The following is an 8,091-nucleotide window of genomic DNA, read 5'->3' as shown; positions in this document are numbered from 1 at the left end:
TACCTGGTTACTTTCTCTCTCCTGGCAGTTCCAGACTTGGACACGTGGCTCGCATCCAGTCGTACACGTGCCATCATCTGGAGCCTCCTTGACTTGGGCGCTGCTTCTGACTTTCTTTTTGGCTAAGTTACTTATGCATGGTACTGCCCAGTGCATAGCTAACTTGGGAGTGCGATCTCTACTGGAACTGGCGAGTTAGGGTGCCTTCGTACACCTTCCCTGTGGTCTCGCCGGCCGCCTTCATAATCTGCACCACCTTCATCTCTGGCGATGTGCTTGCTCTGGCGATCTCCAATCATTTGGTCGCCTGAGTTTACATCTGGCGACTTCATATTTAACCCGGTGATCGCCGGCTCTGGTATGCTGGAGATCGGAACACGCCAACTTAATAACTGGCGACTTCACGAGCCCCCCGACTTCCTTCCCCTCTGCCAACCTGGCGCCTTGTCAACACGCCTATACTGTAGCTGGATGCCACGTCATCACTTCCGACTACCAGGGCGGTACACTTTTATATTCATTTAATTCTTTGTTGATAAAAAAGAAACAAATGTGGCTATATAGTCGCATTTGTATCTCTTTGATTTACAAATGCGTGCTGATCAAATGCGGCTCTATAGCCGCCATTGTAAATGTAAAATAGCCGTCCTTGTTTAACATTTCTGCACTAGTGCCCTTACAAAAGTGGGTCCTTTTGTATTACATTTATCACTGGGAACTTCAGAATCTTTGGAAATCCCAAGAAAGTGAGGTGAGTCACAATGAACTACTTAAGTACCAAGACTTTCCTCTAAGTTATGTTTGGAGATGATTTCCTGGCAACGAAAGTTGTGAGAAAAAGAAACACTGAATGAAAGGAAAAACTCAAACATTACAATATTAACGAATCAACGTTCACATTGGAAGTGAAAGTAAAAAAAAAATCAAATACAATTGAAATCTAAGGCAAAAAAAATTAATTAACAGTAAAGATTCCATTGTTTATTTGTATTATAAACTCTGATAATTATAGTATATACACAAGCAAATATAGTATAGTTGCAAGAGTGATAAAATGATAGATAATAAATTTTAACCTCATTTTGTAAAAAAATATATTTATATATATGGTGTATATCTTTACTTTATAGTTGAATTACTATAAGTTTTACAAGACCATTCAATTAGTTCAAAGTGTAGTGTGTAGGAACTTTTTGGGTTTTTACAGTATTAATAACAATATTAATTATAATATTAGTAATATTAATAATAACATTAATAAAATTAAAAACAATATTAATAATAATATTAGTAATATTAATAACCATATTAGTTATATTAATTAATATTCATAGTAATAATGCGATTATAAAGGAGATTTTCAAATAATATGAGAAATATGTGTCTCTATGGTCAACAATAAATTAAATATAATGGTAATGTTGAATCTTCAAAGGTTTTAAATGTAGTGTTAATACTTGCTTTGTTTGATTGCTATTTTATTTAATAGTAATTTAGAAATGAATAAAAGAAAGAACAAAACATTGACTAAGTAGTAGTATAAATATGTAGTAGAAGGTACAAACTGAAATGAAGAGAGAGTAAGAAACCCACAAAGAAAGTAGAAAGCAGAAAGAAAGCAGAAAGCAGAAAGCAGAGAGAGATGGGTGTGGTTAATAAGATAGCTTTGAGTGTTGTCATATTTGCTCTAATAGCATGCTATGGTATATTGTTTGAACATATTTTGATATTTGAGTTTATGAAAAGACTCTTAATTGTTATTGAATTTGTGTATGTTTTTGCAGGGAATGGTGTGTTGAGCATCCCAAATACAAGAGATGTGTACAAATATTCTGAGAACAACCAAGTTGACGGAATACAAAAGTGTGATACAAACCGTGATTGCTTGAATTTTTGCAAACCACCATGCAAGGCGTTTTGTAATATGGCAACTCACAGATGCGAATGCCCTTGTGATCAGTGATGTGCTACACATTTCATCCATAATTATGTCATTGAGAATTAATAAATTAATATGTTTCATGATAAATTAAATTTTCGATTTCATCACATTACTTCAAATTCATTATCTTTCTATGCCTTAAAACTTAAATATATGCTTCAAATTCCTCACCTTTATATGGCTTAAAACTTAATAATAGACCTTATTAGTGTTCAGACTAAGAAAATATCAAATAAACAAATCGTTATAATTTTTATTATTATGCTAATTCTTTTTTAGGTTAATTACTTTGAATTTACTATGTTTAACAATAGATAGGAATTCATACTACAAAAATTATAGATATTTATATAAGATAAACACGGTATACAAAGTTCAAAATCTAATATTACATGTATCATAAAATTAACTAAAAAAAATCCACCAATAATCCTTACAAAAACATATTTTTTTTCTTCATATTTTCATTGTTCAATGTAATGAATCACTAAATATCTACAAATTTTAAATTTGATATAATCAATAAAAAGTGTAATTCATATTTAATTGATTAAGATATTTAACTTATACATTATCTTATTTCAGGAGTCAATAATGTTGGAATATATACTTGGTTGCATATGTGTCACCACATAATATTTACATTTATGATTTTTTTATTGATTGGCACTACAATTTAAATATCAATGAAAATATAATTTATAAATTCAATAGTAGTGAGATAAACACTTTATTTATGTGTAATATATTGAAGCTTCTTCTTTGAAACATGAGCTTCCATAGCTCTATTGGAAACAATGTAAATCAAATTATATTAATTGTTAAATTTAATAATAAATTATATAACAGATTAAATATAATAGAATGTCGAAAATTTATGAGTCTATTAATTATATTGTTAAAATAGTAAGCATTAAAAAATTGGTTAAAAAAGGGCAACTTGTTATGTTGTTTACAATCCAATTAGATTGGAGACCCCAATTAACATCAATCATTAACAAGAAAACAATACAAGTGGGAGACTAGTGCAGCAAAATCCAAAAGAAAATTATGAGAATATAAAATAAGGCAAATTATGTGTATGAAAATCTTAATAGCATACATGACTCTAGTAATTCAGCTTCAACAGAGTTTGTAAAACAGCCCATAGCTGTCTTTTTAACACATTGAGTTGTGTGTCGTTGTTTTTTCTTCCTTAACTGGTTTCCAAGCCAACTTTATTTTTTTCACAATGCAGGGCCTTGTGCTCCCACATTCTTCAATTGTGTAAACATGACTGATTTAAGTTAGAATTTTTTTCTCATATAAGTTTTTTTTTATTAATTTAAAATAAATTTCTTTTTAAAATGTTCAGTTCTGTTATATAAAAAAAACGAATAAAAAAAATTGTATCGAATGGAGGAATCGTGGAGGAAATTTGGGATGCGAAAGAACCAATCCTATGCCAACTCCTTCACAACTTTCTTCTTCTCTAACTTTCCGGCTAGCCACGGGGAGTACGAGATGCTGAAATTCTTCCAGAAATGGGCTAGAGTCAAGGAAGTGTTCATATCAAGGAGAAGGAATAGATGGGGCCGAAGATTCGATTTTGTGAGATTTTTTGGTACAGAAAACGTGGTCAGCTTGGAGAGGGAACTAGATACACTACAAAAAATTATGTAAATAACGACAGTTTTAATATGACGGTTATTAAAAACTGTCATAATTATCAATATAATACGACACTTAAATAACCGTCATATTTCATATTCAAAATATGACATTTAAAACTCTCATTTTATAAAATATACAATGTTTTGATTTTTCATTTTTATTCCCTCCATCCTATTTACTTTATTTCCCTCCATTTTCATTTCCCACGCTTATTCAAAATTTTGATTTTCCAAATTCTCGTTCTATCCTCTAAAACTTTCTAAAACCTTTGAAACCCTATTCCAACGCCAGTTTATAGAGGGCAGAACTCCTTCATCGTTGCGTGATGCTGGTTCCGGTCATAAGATGGAGCAATGAATCCTTCCAAATACTTCACAAAGCTCCTGTTGTCGACAACGATCAAAGCCCGCTCAAACTGTCTCGTTTCTAATGCGTTGATTTTGATGTAGGTGGAGATCTGCATCGGACCTTCTGGAGGGTTTTGCGGTGGGTGGTGGCGATGGACGCTATCGAGGACGGCGTCGAAGACAATGTTGGCGAGACGCTTTTGTTTGTTGAGAGGGATGTTAGGCTTGTCGAAGTAGCGGAGGAGGTCATCAGGATCGGCGTCGTCGAGGGACTGCAGAGAGGGTTTAAATTTATTGGAGCCGCAGTTGCACTCATCTTCTCTTGTAATTCAATCCCTAACTTCTCATTTAGATTTGTGTTTGGAATAGTTACATGATGTCTTTCGAGTTTCAATTTTTTAGGAACTTTTGTTGTCCTATGCTTAATTTGATCCTTGCATGAAAGAGAAAAAAGGTAAACAATATATGTTATGATTGATTCAGTTGTTTTTTTGTAGTTTATGTGGTTCAATTGTTTTGTTGGATTCAATTGCGTAGCTTCAAATCGTAGATTTAGTTTCTCATAGATATAGGTTGATGTTGATACTGGATAGTTTTTGGTTATTCATTGCTTTGTTTGGGTTTCGATGGACAAAATTAGTTTGTTGAAATTTCTTCACTCTGTTTTGATTCTTGAAATTGCTTGGTAGAAGAGGTTGAATAGCTGTGTATTTAAACATAGAAAGAGGGATTGTGAGAATTTTTGTTAGCTCTTCATTCTCTGATTTATCTTACTAAGAGTTGTTTGAAATGATAGAGGAAGGTGTGGGAGCTGCCTATGGCACAACAAAGAGTGGTATGGGCATGGCTTCGACGGAGCATATTCTCTCTATATTAATTGTATCTTGCTGCACTCATTCTCCTTTTATCAATTATAGATGTGTGAACTGAGATATTCAGAAGTGACAAAAATATACTCTAGAATTGTGGATTGCAAGTTAATGTTATTGAATTGATTTGCGCGTTATCCCTTTTTCCAACTTGTAAATGTAATTTATTACTAATCATTGATTGTGTTTATCTTTTATTAAAAATATTTTGTTCTAGAATGTAGATTTATAATTTTACTCCTCTGTTAAATTTCTGCTCTATGCACGCAGTTTCTAGGAGTTTGAGATTTATTGGAAGAACTTGAGAGAGGTGAAAAGGGAATTGGAGATGAACCGTTAGCTATGGAATGGATGATGTTGATGATATATACATGCAGTCTGCTTCTACACTTCAAAGCCAAGTTACTTACTTTTCTCTACCTTGCTGCTTGTATGAGCAGTTTCATTAATTTTATTTCATCTACCTTTTTATAATGAAGGGCTTGTACTATAACTCTAAAAAATGTTAAAGAGGGACAAAATTAAACTCTTGAACAATTTTAATAATTTTCTTAATATTTAAGATGTTAAAAGCATTCAAAAATATTTCTACTTTTCAAGTCCATTAGCATGCAATATTTCAGCTTTAGCAGTAGCATACAAAGACGAAGATGAATAATCAAACAAAAAGAAATAAACGGTACACTATATACCTTAAGATGTAATCACAACTTTTCTTAAACTTATCTTATCACTCTCTATCATTTATTTTTCTTTCTACATAGAGGTTATATTTTCAGTAGGATAAAGTGTAAAAATCTTAAGTCAATTAAAAATATGATAAAATAATAATATATAATTAAATTTTATTTTATAAATTGATTTTGTGTTACTCAAGGTTTAAGTTACAAGATTAATGTTTCATTGTTTTTCTCTTTCTGTTATTGTAATTTCTATTATAATATAATTTAAAGAATAATATCCTTGACATTGTGACTGAAGTCAATTATTCACGATTTAGAATTGTTGCATGGTTATTTCTTGGTGTGAGTGAGTCCACCGTCGAATTGGTTTTCATTTTTCTCTATATATTTGCCAAATTTAATACTTGTGGGGCCATTTGTTTTTTTTGGGTTTAGAACAATTCAATTTCAGTCTATGATGTTTTGATGCGACACTCAATCTTGAAATAATACATGTAGGGTCCACGTTTTTATTGCACATAAATTACTGTTTAGTGCTTATTTGTAAATTGAAATTTTAAGTGAAAATATGAATTTTGTTTCACATTAATAAAAATTAAAGGTTAAGAATATACAAGTGTGCATGTTCATTTAGGTACTGTATGACCATCTACAATTGTGTTAAAATTGCTATTTGATTTTTCTTTGTAAGTTGAAATTGGTGAATAGTGAATCTGGATTGTTTTGATTATTTGTATACTATGAGCTATTAATATATTTAAATATTTATTGGTGTCTTTTATTTGATAATTATAAACATACAAATTCATTAACTAAAAATTATTTATTTCAGGTATCAATTATGGAAATGGTGTTCCATCACCTAATCAAGTAATAGGATCAAGTGCTAGAAGCAAAACTGATTAGGGATGTGTGTTTTAATTTTAAACTTAATTAGGGATGTATGAACTTTTTATGTGTTTTAATTTTCAATTACATATAAACTTTTGAACATTATTATGTGTGTTTTAATTTTAATGAAATGAATAGATGATTATAACTTTATACAATATTTTATTTTATTATGAAAAAGTGGTAGTTAAATTTTATAATTGTATAAAACCGCTTAAAAAAATTATAAAAATGTGGTGGTTAAATTTCATTTATTCAGAATTAAAATTACGTCAGTTAAAAACGTCACTACTTATGTATATTATGACGCCAGAATCTTATTCAATGAATGTAAATTGCGACAGTTATAACTGACACTACTTACGTATATTATAGTGCCAGAATCTTCTTCAATGAATGTAAATTGCGGCAGTTATAACTGACACTACTTACATATAAAAACTGTCACTATTTACACTATGTTTAAAGTGGCGGGTGTTGCGGCGGGTAGAGTAAAACCGCCACATTAAACTTTGTGGCGGCCAGTTCTATGGCGGTTTGGGAAACCGCCACAAGCGTATATTGTGGCGGTTATAACCGCCAGTTTATACGAAAATAACCGCCACAATATACACTTTTTTTTGTAGTAATAGCACTAGTACAAAAAGCTTCATTAACGACTCCCAACAAAGACGGCTTAGAAATAACCATCATTATAAAAAACACGGTGGCAATTTTGTAAATAAGTTAGATATATCACGGCGGTTCCTACTGGAACCGTCTTTAAAACCTCAAACATGGACATATCACGACGGTTCCTACTGGAACTGTCTTTATAAGTTGGACATACCACGACGGTTCCAAGGGAACCGTCTTTGTTTCTCTTCAGATTTCAAATTTCTGGCCAGCGCATTCTCTATTCTTCACTTCTTCTTTTCATTGCTTTTCACTTTTCCAAAGGGTTTTTTTATGCAAACTGTGCTTGATGTTCACTGATTTAACTGGAACGATATAAAGCGAACTGGATTATGAAATTTTAACCACAGAAAGTTCAAGATCTTAGCTCAACAATGGCACTGGAATTACTCAAAAACAGTAAGCCAATTAATTGAGATAAATTTTCTAAAATCGCTGCCAGATTACCGTAATTTTTTCGGCAGAATTGCACAATTTTTGTTTTTGATTTATCATTTTTTTTGTACTTTGAATTTTGAAGTACTTCTTTTTGCTACTTTTTTTATAACACTTTAAAGAATAAAAATCCAGAATTTCAGAAATTTCCAGTGAGTAAATCAATTGCAATAAATCGAAACAGTAAGCACGTTTTCAGAAAAACAGAGGAATCCTAACAGGAATGAAAAACAGAATTAAGAACTAGCAAAGACATAATGGAAATGATGTATAGGAACTTGTATAGATCTAACATACAAGTATGAACTCAATACTAAAACAGAAAATGCACAAAGGATCAAGATACAAATTCAGAAAATTGTATTACACCAAAGCAAGAAACAAAAAATTCAATAAAAGTACTACAAGAAGTGATGACATTCTTGGAAAAACATGACTATAACAAAACTTGTATGGATTTAAAAAGGAAAAGACACAAACACTTGATAGGCACAATTAAGAAAACAACAATAAAACTCAAATTAAGCCTAAAAACAGAAAGGTAAACAACAAGAAATATAGAGCTCTTGAATTAAAAGTGCAACACAACTCAAAAT

The 8,091-nt window shown here is 31.3% G+C and overlaps 2 long non-coding RNA genes across 2 annotated transcripts; both read left to right on the top strand.

Annotated features, from left to right (window-relative positions):
- The first annotated feature begins 1,619 nt into the window (after positions 1-1,619).
- LOC137829745 (uncharacterized) lies at positions 1,620-2,046 on the top strand. Its single transcript, XR_011084076.2, has 2 exons — positions 1,620-1,703; positions 1,785-2,046. It is a non-coding gene; the product is annotated as an uncharacterized LOC137829745 (long non-coding RNA).
- Positions 2,047-3,884: 1,838 nt separating this feature from the next.
- LOC137824111 (uncharacterized) lies at positions 3,885-5,394 on the top strand. The gene is made up of 2 exons (XR_011083213.2): positions 3,885-4,266; positions 5,082-5,394. It is a non-coding gene; the product is annotated as an uncharacterized LOC137824111 (long non-coding RNA).
- Positions 5,395-8,091: the final 2,697 nt, after the last annotated feature.

This window comes from Phaseolus vulgaris, chromosome 11, assembly GCF_051622355.1.
Source record: "Phaseolus vulgaris cultivar YP4 chromosome 11, ASM5162235v1, whole genome shotgun sequence".
NCBI classification, from domain to species: Eukaryota; Viridiplantae; Streptophyta; class Magnoliopsida; order Fabales; family Fabaceae; genus Phaseolus; species Phaseolus vulgaris.
This window is presented reverse-complemented; position numbering and strand designations above follow the sequence as displayed.